This window comes from Halyomorpha halys, unplaced genomic scaffold (genome assembly GCF_000696795.3).
Source record: "Halyomorpha halys isolate HHAL.00 unplaced genomic scaffold, Hhal_1.1 Scaffold764.1, whole genome shotgun sequence".
Taxonomy (NCBI): Eukaryota; Metazoa; Arthropoda; class Insecta; order Hemiptera; family Pentatomidae; genus Halyomorpha; species Halyomorpha halys.
The window spans coordinates 611,436-630,328 of NW_027111457.1; the positions used below are offsets into that span (position 1 = coordinate 611,436).

Below are 18,893 nucleotides of genomic sequence, written 5' to 3' on the forward strand. Positions count from 1 at the left end.
TTTTTCAAACTATGCGAAGTTGAATACAGTTCCCACAAATTGTGTGCCATATAATATAGTGAGCATTATAAAGAAGTTTAATGCACAGCAGGCAATATGTGACATCTAGTGTCATGTTTGATATCTAGAATTTGATATTTGATACGGAAATTATTTAATTTACAACTAAAAATTAATTATTTATTAATTTAACGAAGAAATGAATAATTTTCAGAAGTAAAAATTAGCTAAAAACCACAATAGCATTTGTTTAAAACTACAATGACAAAAACGATTGGAAGTCGAAGGCGTAGGAGAAAAACGAAAAGTTACTTTTTTATTATTATTAGGAATAAATCAGTTTGACATTATTGTTATGTGAATTAACAAATTCAAAAGTTGTAGACACAAAGAACAAATAAGGCAGATAATTTTATTTGTTCATATACAGCACTATAACTTAAAATTATGAATAATTGAAAATTGAAAACATAGGAAATTTAACCAATACTATATTCATTTATTCTAAGTTAAATTTATTCACCATAAGTTTTAATTGTATCTCCATTATTTCTTTATTTTAAGTTAAATTTACTCACCATAAATTTTTAATGTATCCCCATTCTGTGTAAAAGTTTGAATTTGATTGGTTAGTGAATTAATTATAATTGTTTTAGAGAATTATTTTGTATTTTAAGTTCAATTAATCTACTAATTAATTCCTTAACTAATAAACTAAAAATATTAAAATTGTAATTATTAAATTAAAAATTATTATATGTTAAATATTTTGATTAAAGTATTAATATTTAATATTATTATCAACATTTTAATAATGACTAATATTTAATTAAAACTAAAATTTATTCGATTAGTTAATTTTGTTTATAGCTCAATTAAGAGAATTAATTTTGTATTTAAAGTTCATGTTTGAATGTTTCGCGAATTAATTTTTATTTTATAATTAATTATATCTGATTTTAATATATTGGTGCATTGTATGTGTCTAATATGATCCAATCAGAATTATTTAATGAGAATTTGGGTATCAACTCTGTTACTTAAAGTGCTCATTAATATTAAAAGAGTTTATCCGATTATTTTGAGCATCCAATTTACAATATAAAACAGGTACAAAATCGACAATGTGCTTTACTCTTCAGAGATAATAGAAATTTACATCCCCATTGTCAAAATATAATATATTATATTAATATAATTTTTATAGAATCATCATTGATTTGATCTGTGTAATTAATAAAAGGATATATTTGTTTTAACTTTTTATTATATACTTATCTTTTCCTTACAAATAATTCGAACCCTCCTTTATCTTCATAATCCAACCTCACTGAAGTCACAGGCTGTACAAAACACCCCACGAACGGGGGGTGCCGACACACGGCAGACGAAGTGGAGGGGGCAAGGTCGCTGATGTCACTAGCAAGGACTGGAGGTTGGGGAGTCCGGCCAGTCTGCCCCGCGCACGCTGCAGGTGAGCTTCGTTCTGTTTGTGTCCGTCTGTTCGTTCGGATCTTGGTGTTGTATTCGCTCTATATTCTACCAATGAATCTTAGTTGAGGATATATCCACTTATATTCCATTGGATATTCTACATAAGTCAGGTATTTATTTGTAATTTTAGAAAATCGCATCTATGCTATATCATGTGCCTTTAAAAAAATTATATTAAGTATAATTTACATAGGTATGTTTCTTAGTATACAAAGAACATCATTATTTCATCTCATTGGTTTGAAATAAAATAATATTATAGTTTTCATATTTATGTGTTTTACTTTATCGTTAATTTATTTTTGACTCAGCGTGGGATATTCCAAATCCAGTCTCTTGCCTAAAATTATGGAAGATAAAACTATAATTTCGGCATAGCGATCTTAAGAATATATTTCTCCCAAATCAAACACATCATACTATCTAACCGAATTCCAGTCATAAATTTGTTCTACTTCTATTCCACTCCATTATTACTATAATATTATTTAAAGATTGCTAGCATGAAATAAACAACTGCACAGATCGTGAGCATGGAACAGAGAGCGATTGTTTTCCTTCCTTACGTAAATCTTGCTCTAGGAAATGGTGCATTTAAATTGCTCGTGTCATCACATTTCAGAGGGAAAGTAAATTGTGTAATATGCCATTGAACTTGTCTTCTCAAATTTTTTAATAAAGTATTGTTCGTGTAACAAAAGGATTTTTTTCTCGTAATTTCGGGCTCTTATTTTTGACGATTAATGTGTATGTGAAACATTTTTACTACTATGAAGTTCATAAAGTATATTTGAGAAAAACTGTTTTCACTAATTCTAAATTACACATTTATGAATGAATTTAGTTTAAAAAAATTCGGCAATGTTTTAAATTTTATAGGTAATACTTATTTTTACCTTAATGTTTAAAAAAATAAATAATAAAATTCAGCGGTATATAAATACAGATATTTTATGTTTTATGATTCCTAATTTTTTTTTTTTTTTATCACATTTGAAGCAATTATTTCAGGTCAGAATACAGTAAAATGTGGAAGCATGTTTGAACTACCTTTAGCTTTCGCATGCATGTATCTTAAAAAATGTATGTTTATTTTTTCTGAATAATAATTTTTGATGTATTTGTCTGTCAAACAACTGAATTCGAGCTGAAGAAATGAAAATACGACCTCATCTCGATTGCAGTATCTGGATTAATTTTGTTTTTTTCTGAACTAAGGAAATCATGGGCAATATACATTTTATGATACCTTATCACTCCCATGAAAGTCTTTAGTCAACTTAAAAAAAAAGGTAATAAATAAAATAAAAAAATAGCTAATGCTATCCAGTCCAACTATATTAATGTTTAATGATTGTGATTAATGATTATTTCATCATGACTTATTTTTTACATTTAAAATAATAAAAATTTGAAACTCACGTTCAAAAAGATAAAAAAATCTGCTAAAAATATGGTCCAAGCAAGAAATTACTGTCTGAACTTGAAGCTGTTGATTATTCTGAGGGTCGCGCTAAGAACAAAGTACTTACTATGGCCTACAAAATAACCATGTTTTTCAGTTTACAATTTATTTTTTTTAATTCCTCTCCTTTTAATAATGATATCACCGCGATTTGTGACTATTTTCTATAGGTTTTCTAAATTTTCAGATAATCTGTGCTTATCTAGACAATTAAAACTAAAATACAAAACTATAAGTACGCGTATAATTAATAAAACATCATTATGATCAAAAAAGTCAAGTTCCTGCATTATTATTTGATTTTCAAGTTACTTCCAAAAATGGAAATAGTTACCAACTAAATAAAAACGCAGCAATTTTAACATTCTCGTTATAAACCCACAATATTCATTAATAAATTTTCAGTTGAAATATGAAATGATATTTTTAAAATTGTAGTGTCTTAATTTCCCCTTATTCGCTTGCCCTTCGTTCTCCAATATAACCATATAAGTAGTTTCAGCGATTGTGTTTTGTCCACCATCCGTGAATATATTGGAAACGATCATAATCTGTTTCAGGTTTTCTAGTTCTGGTATGTGTGGTATGGTATTTATAACGATAGATTTAATATTTTTCATGATTTTTGTTAACAGCTTACTACAATATTTTTTTTAATGGCTAGACACCTTTGGATTGTATATATTTACTTAGCTCTTTTCTACGATAATTTTTCAATGTCAGATTCAACGAAGAAAACCCTTTAAAATACGTCCTCCGAAAATGGCTAGAAACAAAAAATTTTGTGAATTTTTGTTGTTTGAAATTGTGAAGAATGTCAAACAACACTTTTTTACAATTTTTTAAAAATTTTATTAAGGGCTTATTATCATTACCTGACGAATTAAACATTTCCGGTTGCCACGACTTGGACATTTTTAGGTTCAACAGTACCATGAAGTACGAAGTTTGAATACACGAGATAACTTACTTATTGCATCAGTAAATATTATCTTCCCTGGATCTCCAACAAACCCATCTCTAAACAGTTAAGTTAGGATGGGAAGTTTACCTTAGGATGTTCATCGCCGAATCAATATTGTTGAGCCATGATGAATTAATTAATGAAATTATCTTTTATTTATTATTAGCTTTATATATTTAAAGCGATCCTATGTTTGCCACTATATGCATTGTATCATTCTGTAGGTTTTTTGTATGGTGCATTTTTAAAGAACTCATATTATAATTTCACTTACATTCGTATAGTAATATTTAATTATTCAGTATATTATGATAACAACAGTAACATGATGATAATTGTTAATTTGAAGATAATTAAAGATGTACCTCAACAGTAATGATATAGTAACGGTATTATATTTTATTAGATAAAAATAAAAACATGGATATATTAAAAAAAAAAATCATAAGTGGTGGAATTCAACTTAAAAACATAAAATAAACCACTTTTCAATTTATTAGGGAAAGGTTTTAAAAGATAAAAAAAATCATTTAATTGTAATGCTTATTTTAATTCGTCATCCTCATCTTTCACATCTATAAATTTGTAAGGAAGATGCATCTTTAAGAAATATTTGATACATTCTTTAAGTCAATAGCTTAGCAATGTTCACGCATTCTTTTTCAGCAAAGACTCTAATAATAATTTTTATTTTATTTCATTTTAAATATCGTTTAATTTTCGCTGATAATTCTCTGATGGTGATTCATCTGGCATTTTTTGTCCACTATATTTTTCCAAAAATCCTCCAAAGACCGAATTATCTATTTTCTGAATGGAAATATCCTTTTTTTCAAAGCATGGCTTTAAATTTGTTCATAAAATTGACTTGGACTTGCATTAGATGTCAACGATTTTTTTTTTTTCCATTCTCGCTTTATTTTCTACGTATTTAGTTGTTTTTTCAAATTTTCAAATTACAGAACGTTAATCTGTTGAAAAATATGTACATATAAAACAAACAAAAATTTTAATATTTTAAAATAAAATGGAAAATTATAAGAAAAAGATAAAAAATTTTTATAAAGAATTATATGAAAAATAGATAAAAAATATATAGGACTTATATTGTTTATACGATCGTTTTTATCCTGATAATACTAAAATTTTGATTTTCGTATAATTTCGAGTATATTTGAAATATATAGTGATATTAAATCCTGTAATAAAAAAATAAATTTTTATGTTTATTATGGGTTGATTTTTATGTTATATTTATAAGTTGAATCAACTATTTCAAAATCATTGAATATATTCTTTTTTTATGTGTTCACTAACGGCACTGATGCTCATATATCGTATTTTTTCTTAATATTTTCATAAAATATACATTTTATACAGCTTGAAACTTATTAGTTTGCACTAATTTCATACAATAAAACTACACCCCATTACGAATCCTAATATATCTTGTTTAATGTGAACAGTATTGTAAGCAAAGTCATTGAGTTCTCTAAAATATTTTCTTATTAGGTCGCTTTTGGAATTCGGCCAGCTTCCTCCTTCAAGAACGATGGGTATAATGAGCGTTCGTCTCCACGGCCATACAATTTTTATTTAAAAATCAAATTTACATTATGGAATTTTGAACATTTGTTTATAATTTTATTTAAGATTTACTCTTTCAAATATATTTTTTATCCGTCAGTTATAACTGGCAGATGTTTTAGTATTTGAAAAAAATGTATAACATATCCTTATATTCAAATTTGACAAATAATTTTGAAATGTTGGAATATAGATTGAATACTAGTCAAAATGCACTGAAATTTAAAACTTATAGAATTTTAAACCGTGGTATTATTTATCTTTGTTCATACATAATATTCGCTTTGGTTAAAAAAAAAAAAATAATAATAATATTTTTCTCAAGATCGCTTAATTTATATCCTCTTAGTTAGAAAAAACATTTTGTTTTAAATTTATTGTTATTCGAATAAATTATTATGTTGCCTATGCAAAATCAATCTGAATACCCATAAATATCGCTTAATTTTAGTTAGGTATTGTCTTCATTGATATAATTATTAAAACAGTTAATCTTCTGCTTGAATATAATTTATTTTAATGCTAAACTAGGTACTTAACATTGAAAAATATACCCAATATCGCGGTTGGCGAATTGAAATTACTTATTTCGTTTAATGTATCACTTTCTATTCCATTGTGAATGATCATCATGAATTATTCATCGATTTGATTCCGGAACATGAGTAACAAAAACAAGAAATTGTAAAAGGAGGATGGAGGTTGATATAATTAATAATCTTCCATTGCAAAGGAAATGATCAATTATGATCTTTATTCTTCAATCTAAATTCATTTCTATGAGGAATCAGTAAAATATAAATATTACCATTTTTTGTGTTCATTTAATACCGAATACTTGGTGAGTTGTTCGGTAGTACTTGAAGAGAGACTTTTAGGATGTAGTTCTGTCTTAACGGTGCAGACATCCATCAATCTGCACTCATGTCACTCGAACTGTGGATTACCGAAGTTCCATCATCGTAACTGTCTCAATGACTCCTAATGACTATCAAAAATACAGACATCCATTAATCCTGTTAGTTGGCAGTTTATGTCGGGAGTTGGGTCCTAGGAACCATTTAATCGTATCTCTTCCTATTGCGCCATGAAAGAGGGCGATCCAGTTGTTCCTTTGACTATCAGAAAACTAGAGATTACATCTCAGAAGAAGTGAAAACATTAGTCTGAAATTTTACGACATGTTTTATTAAAATAATGGTTTATCCAACCCGTACTGAAAATTCAAACGGAATAAACCTTTCGAGAAAAGGATAGACCAATTTTGAAATCTCAAAATGATTTCCTAGCAATATAAGAATTTGCCAAAAAAATGTCAAAAATATTACTAGAATACCAATGACTTATAGAATGTATTGTAGATAAATGTTCTGCTTTTTGTTATAAAATTATTTGATATCGCGTGCAAGGTAATAGAGGAAGTGCATCAATGCATCTTTGCAAAGAGTAAAATTGCAAAGAGGGATAAAATAATTTAATATAAGTTATCATAGTAATAATTTATGAATCTATAAAGCATCTGAGTATGCTGAGAAAATGAGCCGACTTCTGGAAGCTCTCGGAACTAGGAAGCAAAAGAACCGCTAAGACTCGTTTGTTTACAAATGCCTTTATTTTTTTAAGCGGCGTCCCGTTAGAAAAACTAGCTTGGTGGATGAGTGATGTGTATTCCACGGGGTTCGTCTTCATTCCGCTTTCTGGGCCGCCCATCTCGGCCTTTTAAATATGTAAAGACATAATCATATTTCTGTCTGAGTACAAAAGATTTATGATATAAATATTTATGATTTGGCTTTGATGGATGAAGACTTAATCTCAGATAACGGGGCTATCTTTTTTATGGCGTCTTTTAAATCTATCTTTGGGAGAAAATGGGGTTATAAATCGCAATGTATTATAAAATTGAAACTAATGTCCGTTAATTTATTTAACTAACCACGATATTTCGTTGGAAGAAAGAAATATAATAATATGTAATTGGAAAACAAAATTTTATTAAAAAATAAATAAATTGCATAGTCCAGAAAAAGGTAATTGGAAAAAAATCTAGTGCATCCTTTTCATTCCATATTTTTAAAAATGTTTATTTGTTGCGGTATTCTATTATCTATTTTGGCGAAGTTAAAGGCAAACCAACAAGTCTATAAGTCCAATCCGTTGTATTAAGATTCCAAGTGTGAATCATATTCGATCTGAGGTGGCTATTAAAGTTTTGGTAGTATATGATTTCAATATTTTTTGATTTCTCATGTTATATTCTCGCCTAGCTATTAGAAAAAAAGGAACCACTCCGATTCTTATATTTTGTTTTATAAGTCGTTTCTTCGAATCTGTCATCTCAAATCATTCCTCGGAGTCAAATTTAGTATGGGATAAACCTGATATGAATAAAGGTAATTTTGATATTGTGGTAAGTCTTTAAAAATTAGACAATACATTATTTACTATAACTCTTAAGGTTGTTTCGTAAATATTATCTCATTTTCTATTTTTACCCAAAGTTGATGGGTGGGATGGACGAGCGGGTTAAGGCGCTTGGGTGATCAAAGTTACTCGACATCCAGAGTGGTAAATAAGTAGATGACAGCCCGTAATCGGGTAACCTTCGAATGCCAACATTATTGCTTGTCCCCTTCGGGGGTATACGATGTTCGTCTGCCAACTAGATCCAACTTGAACAGAAGTTATGACTCCAATATCCGGTCAAACTTATTCGGAAATGGTGTGATTTTTCAAATAGCCAACCGTATTTTTGATCCCGGATGCCCTGCACTCATGGATCTAGACAGAATTGTCACTGTCCTTAAATCCGAATGAGTAGATAGAAAGTATACTGTGGTAGTATTATTCTGCTGCTGCACCATTGAAGATTGATTTTTAGGAACGTGAGGTTAGGTGAACCCTCCAGGCTGTCGGTGTCTGTGTATGAAGACCACATCTTGGGATCAATAATCTTGTCTGTAATAGCTGCCGTTAGACTGTTATGACAATCGAAAAAAAAGATATAATGTGCCGAAGGCCGAAGAGCAAGTGAGGCAAGAAGCATTGGCTAAGCAACGTGGTCTTGACCAAGAAAGATAAATAAAACCCCATTAGTGTGAAATAAAGCAAATAAATGACAGGAATTTGAAGGTAAAAATGCAACAAAGTTCTAAGAATCCTAATGGGTGAAAAATACTTAAGGATATGGATGAAGAGGTTGCTTTTATTTTTCTTTAATTAGTTTACTCAAGATTAACGATTAATTGCTTTTCTATTTTTTTATCTTATCCTTTTATGAACATTAATAGATTATGCAAGACAGCCTCCGACCATTTTTTAGGGTTAGGAGTTAATCCTCTCCTCCTCTGAATTTTCAATGAATTAGGTTCAGTAAAAAAAAAAAAATTAATTTACTACTGTAAATTTAATTTTGAGGGTTGGTCTTTTGCTGAACATTCAGGAAAACAAATTAATTTCAATAAAATTAGACAAAAAAATTAATTAATAATTTAGACGCATACTAAAATCATCATTGAAAGTTATTAGTTTCTTTTTTCTTATATCTTGGCAATGTGTCGACAAAAATCAGAAATAATAATGTGATTTAAGTGCACTTTCCTTTTATTATTCTCTTTATTAGGAATTATTTTCATTTAAGCCTGCAATGCAGTGGTTTCCAACTGGGGTACCACGAAATAATTTAGGAATGGGTCATTCTATGTCCATTCAACACAGTTTTGAACGTTATAATCTCAGCTTTTCTTCAATTTTTCATAGATTTTTTTTTAGTATCCTTGCCTGAAAATATGACATTAATACTCTATTCCTATAAGATGATAATGTTGGAGTTTACATTTACATGCACGGAGTTCTATCGAAAATGGTTCAATTGTTGATGATACTTTAAGGACTGAGGAAAATGGATTTAAACGTTCTTGATAAGTGAAATTTCTAAATTTTTGCTCACTATAATAGTTTCAAAAATTTAGGCTATTGAGTAAGTAAATTTGTAGATATTTTTTTCTTAATATTAGTTTCTAATCAAATATTATATTAAAAGATATTAACTTTTATTAAGTTAATTTTCACTTTTTATTAGGGTCAGGAATATAATACCTAGAATCGAAATCATTAATGATAAAACAGTGCTCCATTACAGACTGGAGTGTCAGTATGCAGAGTGAATAGATTTATATATAAGTGGCCTGTTAGTAGGGAAGTGTGCCAGTGCTGTATCCCGCTCCAGTGTTTGTATCAGTTCCGTTAGGGGCTACCGTTGCTGCATTTTAGGGTTGTTAGGTTTCGGCCTCGGTACCTTTGCTATGCCGTCATCTGTAAAAATTCTGTTCCTTGTAAGAAGTCGGGTTCAAGAGATGGAGAATATAATGTGATATGAGACATCTTCATCTAATATCCATAGTAAAATATTTTAGCATGAAAATACGATTCTTGATCCATTGAGATTGATTTTAATTCAAATGTTATTGAATCTGACCTTTATTTTATTTTTTTTTTGTTGGCCAAGACACCAATAGGACTCCTATACTGGCTAACCATGGTTGGGGGTTAAAGTTTTTCACTTTGTGAGACCGCCACTCAACGAAAAAAGTCTACGCCCAAGGTCAGGTTCGAACTGGCTCCGCCAATAGACATCGAATTGGTAAGAATGTGTCTTAACCATTGAGCTACTGGCGGCCCTTAATCTGACCTTTATCTCTGTTGCTATTGCTCCCATTTTCGATATCACAATTTTTTAAAAAAGTAAAGTATATTAAGTAATGCAAAATTAATTGTTAATACTGATTTAATCAAAATCGTTTGTGAAAATCTTAAAAATGTGTAAAATTAGTTCTATAAAGTTGCACTTCGGGCTGGTCGATATTAACGGGAAAGTTGCTGTAATATCTGAAGCATACACTTGCCCTAAATATGTAATTTGGTTCCGTTTGACTTTTCCTTGTATTCCTTAAATGGCTATTAAAACGAAGGTTATTCACCTCTTGTTATAGCCATATGATGTGGACCGCAAAGAAATGTATAAAAATTCGGTTTAACAATAAATCTGAATCCACAAAATTGTACTTGATCCACTAATCACACGTGGCTAAAGAAATCACATTGTTCTTAAGTATTTCCTACATTATATACCAGTATAATATAAGAATATTACAAAATAAACAAATGTATACAACTTTTTTGTTAAACAAACTGACTTATTTTTATGAGAAAATAGGAGGGGAAAGGATACAAATCAATATATATTTTTTCCAGGGTAAGTAGATCAAGGAATTTTATCAGGCACGTAAATAGGGGTTGGGCGGGTGGCTCCCTAAAAAAAAACATTATGTGCCTTCTGGGACCCGCAGCCAAATGAAATTCTTCCCTCGCTGCTTATTTATTTTTCTCAAACGTCGTTAGTGCTTTTTTTTTTAGTTCATGACCTTTTTTTTTACTAATTAAAAAAATATTATCATTGAAACGTGCCTCTGCTGAATATTAATGTTTCCTTAAAAATTTGAATATGAATTTAGTCTTTCTCGAAAGCTATGAAAAATAATTAAAATTATAGATTCAATTTTATGATCTTGTTACCAAAAATAATGTACATGTTCATCATTATTTCTTAATAATAATCTCAGGTGAAATTTAATCGTACCTTTTATCGTGGATTTCAAACATTTTTTTTATAGGCTTAGGTTAAATATTTTTTCTTATTTATTGAAATTTACTACAGTATTAAAATATATAAAATACAGGTAACTATGGTATAATAGAAATGAAACTTGTGAAGAGACTACCCATATATTAGAAGGTCTCGTGCTAATCTTCTTTTCAGACTTTTATAACGATGATCACCAATCGAAGAGAAACAATTTGGTTTTAGTAAGTATGGAGTATATTATGGAAGGATTTAATTATAGTATCTGGTTACAGCAAAATCGGAAACACATAGAACAGTAAGGTTGTTATGAATGATTTTGTTTGTAACAAAAAAAAGGGTAGGAAGAATTTAGAATTTTAATAGCTTAAATTCGTAAGTCCAAATATTCGTTTTTAAAGTCATGTGAATGAGCCTATTGTAATTGGTGCGAAGCTTAGAGAATTTGATAAATAATTGTTGAAGTAATCGGAAACTTTGAAGTAGTTTCTTGTGTCTTGTATGAGGATTTCAAGTTTGTCCAAGAGTCCTAGGTAATGAGTCTTTTTAACTGGAAAATATGATTTAACAACATTATAGGGCAAGAATTCATAGGTTTACGATGAAGGGTAAATTATTTTTTGGAATATTTTTGAATCATCTAGTTTTGATCCTTTTTTAATATTTTGATATATAATTGATGAGTTTGGGATGCATTTAATGGAACATCATTCACTGGTAATACATTTTTATCTTCGACATATGTGTTAGAGTGGGCTGGAATATAAGCCATAAAAGCTGTGTATAGGATAGGAGTGGGGATACTACCTTGAGGAACACTAGCAGACTGACAAAGGATGGATGAATAGGCACTATATTGTGATTTACTTTGAGTGATCTGTCTGTGAGTTAGGGCTGCATGATGAGAAAGAATAATAGGAGGATGAATTTACAGAGGAGTACTATTCGTTCCAATAATGTATAACACAAATTAAAATAATTGACATTAGTGTATATTATTATAATGTCATATGCAAGTCTTACTGTTATTTTTTTTTTGTTTAAAACGAAGTAAAAAAATCATTAACAAACAAATTAAAATATAAATAGTTGTGATGAAAATATTTCAAAATACAATTTTAATTCTCTATGGTAAAACTCATTAAGAAAGACTATCTGAATGAATCAAAGGACAGAGTAAATGATCGATTAGAAAAGAACTAATTCATTATAGAGCGAAGTTTAATAATAAGTTAACCTGACTGACAACATTAAAATTCATTTAGTTTTGAATACTTATATTTGTCAAGGCTAGAATCTCTGTTCCGCCAATTATATTTCTACCAGTTTCCTTCATGGTAATGGAATTGAGGATGTTGACATAAATAAATTAAAATAAAAAATTCATTAAATTGGTATCACAAAAAAGTTATTTTGTTTCTAGTCAAGCCAACGGTTTCAGACATCCGGTTTCTTTGAATTTCGAAATCCACTAGGTTGAAAGACCTCCGTCGTAAGAAAACCTGAAGAAGAAACAAGAGTTGGAAAAAACGGAATTTAAGCTGTTTGATATAACTTGCTGGTTTATTTAAACTGTTAGTAATGTTTAAATGGTTAATACATTAATAGTTGAATACGAGCTTAAATCATAGAAAAATAAACAACTACGTATGTTAACAGTTATTCTTCTCGTAAAAAGTCTAATATATTTCGAATTTTCGTTTTCATATTCAAAACTATAATTTTGTTATGGTGGAAATTTTCTTTAATGTGATGAAAAAGTATATATTTTTTCTTCCAATTTAGTTTAACATCTGTTGTGTATTTTTTTTTTCTTTTTCATTTTTAGTAGTTTTATATGTTGACGCTAATTTGTTATATTGGTTTCTAATTATTTTATTATAATTATTATTTAGTTAGATATATATTATATAATTAGCTTTGAAATTTTTAATTTACAGTGGAGGGATCTGTTATTTTAATTTGAAAATAAATGCATGATAATAATAATACCAGAAACATGTAAGAGGATAATTATTTTAATGGCGTATGTTCATTTATTATTAATTTTAATCTTCATACTGTGTCCCACTTCTAGTTGTTTACTCACTTTGGCGTTAATCGATTTGCTAGTAGTGTCTAAATCAATTTCTCAGTTGTGTCGAATTCAATTCTCTTCTTATATTCAAGACGTTCATGGATTTGACATTCTTCGCTTCTATTAGTAAAAAATAGTAAGATCATATTAATAAAAACAAATTAAGTAAGCTCGCAAGGTTAGATTAGTAGTTTAATTTTCGTTGTATTTAGGTTCGATTGTTTAGATCTGATAAAAACATCTTCAATTTTACTCCTTAAGATTATTAGCATTAAGATATTTAGTCTAATACCTAAATAATAATTTTGGTAAGTATTGGGTATAACTCTACTTTTGTATTGGAAAATACCAACAATCGACTTTATGTTAAAATGCGTTGGTTAACCCATCACAACTAATGAGAAAACAGTTGTGAGAAAACAAATGAGTAATTATTGGATAATAAATCATCCCTATGAGGAACATAATTTTATTTATATTTTTTAATTACATATAATTTGTTGTAAATACAGTTTAAAAACCACAGGAAAAGGAAAAAGATTCACGTTTTTAATGAATAAGATAGCTTTGATATAATTTTTTTCTTAGTGTATATTGGGGAATTTTTCGTTAATATAGGTTTAGTGAGGATAAGTTTTTAAATCCATTTATTCGTAACCAATCAGCTATTTAATGTTTAACTGACGTTGGTAAAAATGTTTATAGGTTACGCTATGTTTTTGTCATATTTCTATGAAGTTTTGTCATTAAGTTATTTTATTATTTAGATACACTAAAAACATAATTTATTCACTTATATTCATTTTCGCTGAGAGCTAGTTTGGTTGAGTAGTGTCCATATTGTTGATAATGTTTAATCGTTAATTATTAGAAACGTTATTTAATAATGATCAATTGTGTAATCAGTTAGTTGTCGATTTTTATTTCACAAAATCATAGTACGATCCACTCTAATCATTTAGTTTACCTAATTTTGAAGTTTTTGGACTCATAGCAAAGAGGGGAGTTACATTTTTCTAGTTATTGTAACGTGGTTAAGAAATAAAATTAGTAGTCAAGTTGTCTTTTTTGAATAACTTACGGAATAACGCTCTAAATCATGTAGGAACTATAATCACAACCTGAAGAACCTTTTCCATCTTTTTATAAAAATAATATTACGTCCCATTATTTACTTATTTATTTTTTGTTGATATATTTATTTCCTTAAGTATTGTTTTTAAATTATTTTACATCTCATTAAATAATGAAATTGAATAATTACAATTAAGTGAAAACAAACTTATTATTACTTATTAGGAATTTTATGTTTTTATGTTTGAAAAGAATTCCAATTCATTTCAAATGATTACATATGAAATTAACATTTAATTCAATACTATATTAACTGCTGAACAAAATATATTTCCTGAGAACTTATAAATTATTTAGTAATATTGTAATGCAAATAACATTATATGTTAAATTAGTATAAATGTTAATTATATATTCATAGTATTTCCTTTACATGTTTATTCACATTGTTAAATCTTTTTCTGGGAAATAATTTGAGCTGAGAATGAATTTTAAAAAAAAATATTAATCCCTTATATAACATCCGGCTATCTAATTTTTTTTTCATATTTTACAATATCAACACCTAAACTTTTATTAAACACGGCTTAGACTTTTAAGTAAACCAGAAGTATTTAGAAATCGCAGACATTTGGGTATATATTAAAATAATATTTTTATGTAGGAGAAAAAGGAGACTTTCATGTTAAAAATCAAACAGTTCTAGAAAAATATTGACTTATTAACATTCTATCTGTATGATAAAAATAAGAGGATAAATATTTCATTTAATGATTATTGAAATAGTGTTTACCTATTATTATTATCCTGAGAAAATTGTTAAGAAAATAAAAGAACAATCAATAATTACTGTTTAAATGGACTAGTTCCAAAAACTAAAATAGTGTTTTTATAAGGTTTTTTTTAAACCAAAACCTTAAACATTGAATACTATGATAAGCGTAATATGCAGTTTGTATAAAGATAGTTTAGTAACCTTTAAGGGAAAAAAAATTATAATATTAATATAAAAATAATAATTTCCCTGAGCAACACTTATGAGTAGGGGAGTTATCCAGAGGAGGGATGGCATGCATGCATCTCATATCTTATTTGTTGTTTTATTTATTTATTACTTTATTATTTATAATATTCTAATATTTGTTGAATAGGGGAATTTGTTGATAAAATGAAATAAGGGTTGTTAAATAGAAGGGAAAGAAAAAAAAAGGAGTAAATTGAAAAGCTTGTATTTAGTTTGTAGACTGGTATTAATTGTAAAAGAATACTGTGGAAAAAAAAATGTTATCTTTCTATTATATTGTATCATATCAAAAAATGTAATTTATATATGCCCGATCACGGATTGATCATTATGCTGTGTAATGTGGCAACCCGATGTATTTGGGGAGCATGAATGAATAAATTTATTTCTCTATAAAAAAAAAAAAAAAATAATAATAATTTCCCTGAGCAACACTTGAGGTGAGGCTCCAACGTTGTGCAAATAACTACTACAAGAAAAGTATTTTATGCTTTGAATCCAGCCGCCAAGCGGTGACATGTGATTGCATTCCCCTGTAAGACTTGGGATTTGCCCCTCCCCCCTCCCGCAAGCCTTGGTTTGAAATGGCGGACCCCGTTATCCACTCTGTTCGCCAACTGGATTTGCCATGAAATCCTTCAAATAATCGTCACAACGACCCGGATAAACTGGTTTTCCTATTGAACCTCCACTCTGGCTGCTTACGTGACTTCGGTGACGGCTGTCCAAGTGGAATATGCAGGGTTTTTTTTTTTTAGATGCAGAAAACCTGTATCGGGTTGAGAGATTAAAAGAGTAATTTGTTGTCATAGACGTGTAAAGCTCTTTAAATTCCTTTTTTTAAACAGTTTTAAAATTATTTAAATATACAGATATTTCGGTTGTCCCGAAGGTTATCATTATCGTTAAATGTTTATAAATATATATATAAATTATATTCCAGTACGGTACCTTTCTGATTGTTTTTTTTTAATTTGAACTGGCCCGATTTGCGTACCTGTCATTGATTTTGTTTGATGAATGTTATATCCTGCCACAATCTTGGGCAATAGTGATAAATTTTCATATACAAAACAACACCAAAATAAATTTAAGAAAAATAAAAGTAGGAAGGTAAAAAGTTTACTAAAATAAGGTATTGATAGTAAACTAAAAACACCAAATCTCCTCAGTACATAAATACAATATTTGCCATAGACCTGAGGACCACTGAACATACCCTCTCCTCACAATTGGATGACTGGAAAGATTCTGTTGTAATTTTTACTGAGCTTAGACTTAGTTATTATTTTACTATCTTAGCCTGGTATATACATATATATTTTGTCTCTGTTATACCTGTACCAACACCAATGTGAATTAAATATGGTGTTAATAAACCTATTCCGGCTTAGACTTTTTAATATTAATTCAACAGTATTTTATCTAAAGAGAACTCTATACCTGTCCCTTTTTAACCGTTCGGTTAATTATAGACTTTCTTATGAAGTATGCTGCCTATTGTTTTTATCCCGAAATAGTTCATATTTCGTTTCATTTGTCCTTCTTGTGTTTTAATTGTTTGAATGAATTGAAAAGTCTCTGTATTATGTTCCCTCAATTGAAAGTGGTGCAACATGATGTACTTAGTGAAAACATATTGGAAGGTATTTTAAATACAGCTAGTAAAATTTGAATTGTTCACAGCTCTGCCAATTCTGCAAAAAATCATATGTTCTTGATTTTTACAAAAATCTAAAATACATGCTTTAGCCAAATCATTTAATTCACTTCGTTTCCCCAAAATAAAAAATGTATGATTTAGTTTTTTTTTCATTTAATAGCATATGAAATTTCACATCTCTGCAGGCTGAATTCATGCTAATAAATTCAAATTACGGATAACGTTTCATAACCGGTGACATTGGTTGGCCGATTAGCATTAGGAACTAGTAGCGGAAACATGCGTTTATATGGAGGTTGAAAGGCCAAGATTAATTGGGCTCTATAGAATAGTCCATGAATTGCGTCATAAAATCAAGTAGCGCGAAATTCAATAGTACAGTTTAAACAAATTACATAATTTTTAAAAAGGATCTCTGTAGGGATTAATATTTACAAAACATTTTACATTGCATCGATTTTCCTATTGATTAGAACCTCAGCAAGCAGGCATCAATGCCCTACATTAATCGATCCCTATTCACTCTTTAAAGCTTCATACAAATTACTTAATAATTTAGAAGTTGATTCGGTTATAAATTTTACAAAGCTGTTAATTTGAATTATCATAGGCATGGACAGAAGGTTATGGAAAGGCTATTACTGCAGTCTAAACTTTCTAAAATATATTCATTTTTTTAAACGATAAATGGGAGTATTAAAATGTTACTACAAAAGGGAATAAAATATAAGTACAAATTCACAAAAGAATTAAGGCCTTTGTTGTGCACAGTAGCGTTCTCCAATGACTTCGAGTTCCGCCCCAGTAGCCGAAGGGTGTTCCAAGACCGGTCTGAGGGGGAGGGCAGAAAGTTTTCATAGCCTGCATAAATCACTGGACACCCTCCGCAGGCAGGGAGTCATTATACTGCTTCCAGGAACCCATAAATTATTCAATAATTGTGAAAATTATCCTTCCAGGGTATACCTGCTTAGGGGAGGAGCTCCGATGGGGCAGGATCAATTAGAGCCTGCTAAAAATATTTCTGTGTATTTGCTAACAAATTTTCATCATCATTTATATTATTTTTATTATTTATTATTTACAGTTTGCCATAAGGTTGTAATAAAAGCACGATGCATGTTAAAGTATATAACTTATATGTGATAATATGACTTATTTGATATTTAATATGTAAGTGAGTAGGTCTCTATGAAACCTTTTAATTTTTCTATTAGTTTCGGAATAATTCCAAAATACATACATCTTCTGGAAAATTGTTCATGCTCAGTCGTAAATCAGTAATTCTTGATAATTAAGTTTACTGAATTTGATCTTAATAGGACAAATAATAGCTAAAATTATACTTTATACCTTAACTAGTTTATGAGTTGATTCACCAGATATTATATTGTTTGTTATTTATTGTCAAAATAAATAATAATTCAAATAATCAACTAATGTGTAATAATACGCAGAGTTTTATCTTGCTCTTAACGTGTTTAATTCTGCTTACTTAATGGCTCGTGTTGGCAGTAATGTGATGGGCTTAACAAAACCCATAATTTTTACATGAGCTACTCATTAGCACTCAGCTTTATCCCACATGATAATTAACATTAGGGAAACGAGGGTAAGCTGGGTAATCGCTTCGGTAATTACCAAGCGTTATGTTATCATTTTGGACTTGTTTTTCCATTAGTGTTACTGGAGCAAGTGTGGAACGTGTGGTATACAATTTTTAATAATTGAATATTTAATTACGCTGAAATTATTCGTATTATTACGAAACGTCTATAGCATATTCATTATTAACTGAATAATCACATATTTCAAAATAAAAAAAATATTTATTTTGTAAGAAGATAGTCAACCGTATTAAGTAGACCATATAGACTGATTGTATTAAGTACAACCTAATAGTT

The 18,893-nt window shown here is 28.9% G+C and overlaps 1 protein-coding gene across 4 annotated transcripts in view; it reads left to right on the forward strand.

Annotated features, from left to right (window-relative positions):
• LOC106685994 (beta-1,4-glucuronyltransferase 1) overlaps positions 1 to 18,893 on the forward strand; it is a 397,426-nt gene that overhangs the window by 195,954 nt on the left and 182,579 nt on the right. For 2 of the 4 annotated variants that reach the window (XM_067049495.1, XM_067049496.1), the window contains exon 1: positions 1,456 to 1,604. The exons of the other annotated variants lie outside the window; for them this stretch is intronic. The gene's annotated coding sequence lies outside the window, so the exon portion shown is untranslated. Of the gene's footprint in view, positions 1 to 1,455; positions 1,605 to 18,893 lie in introns of those variants that run through there. 4 annotated transcript variants of the gene reach the window in all.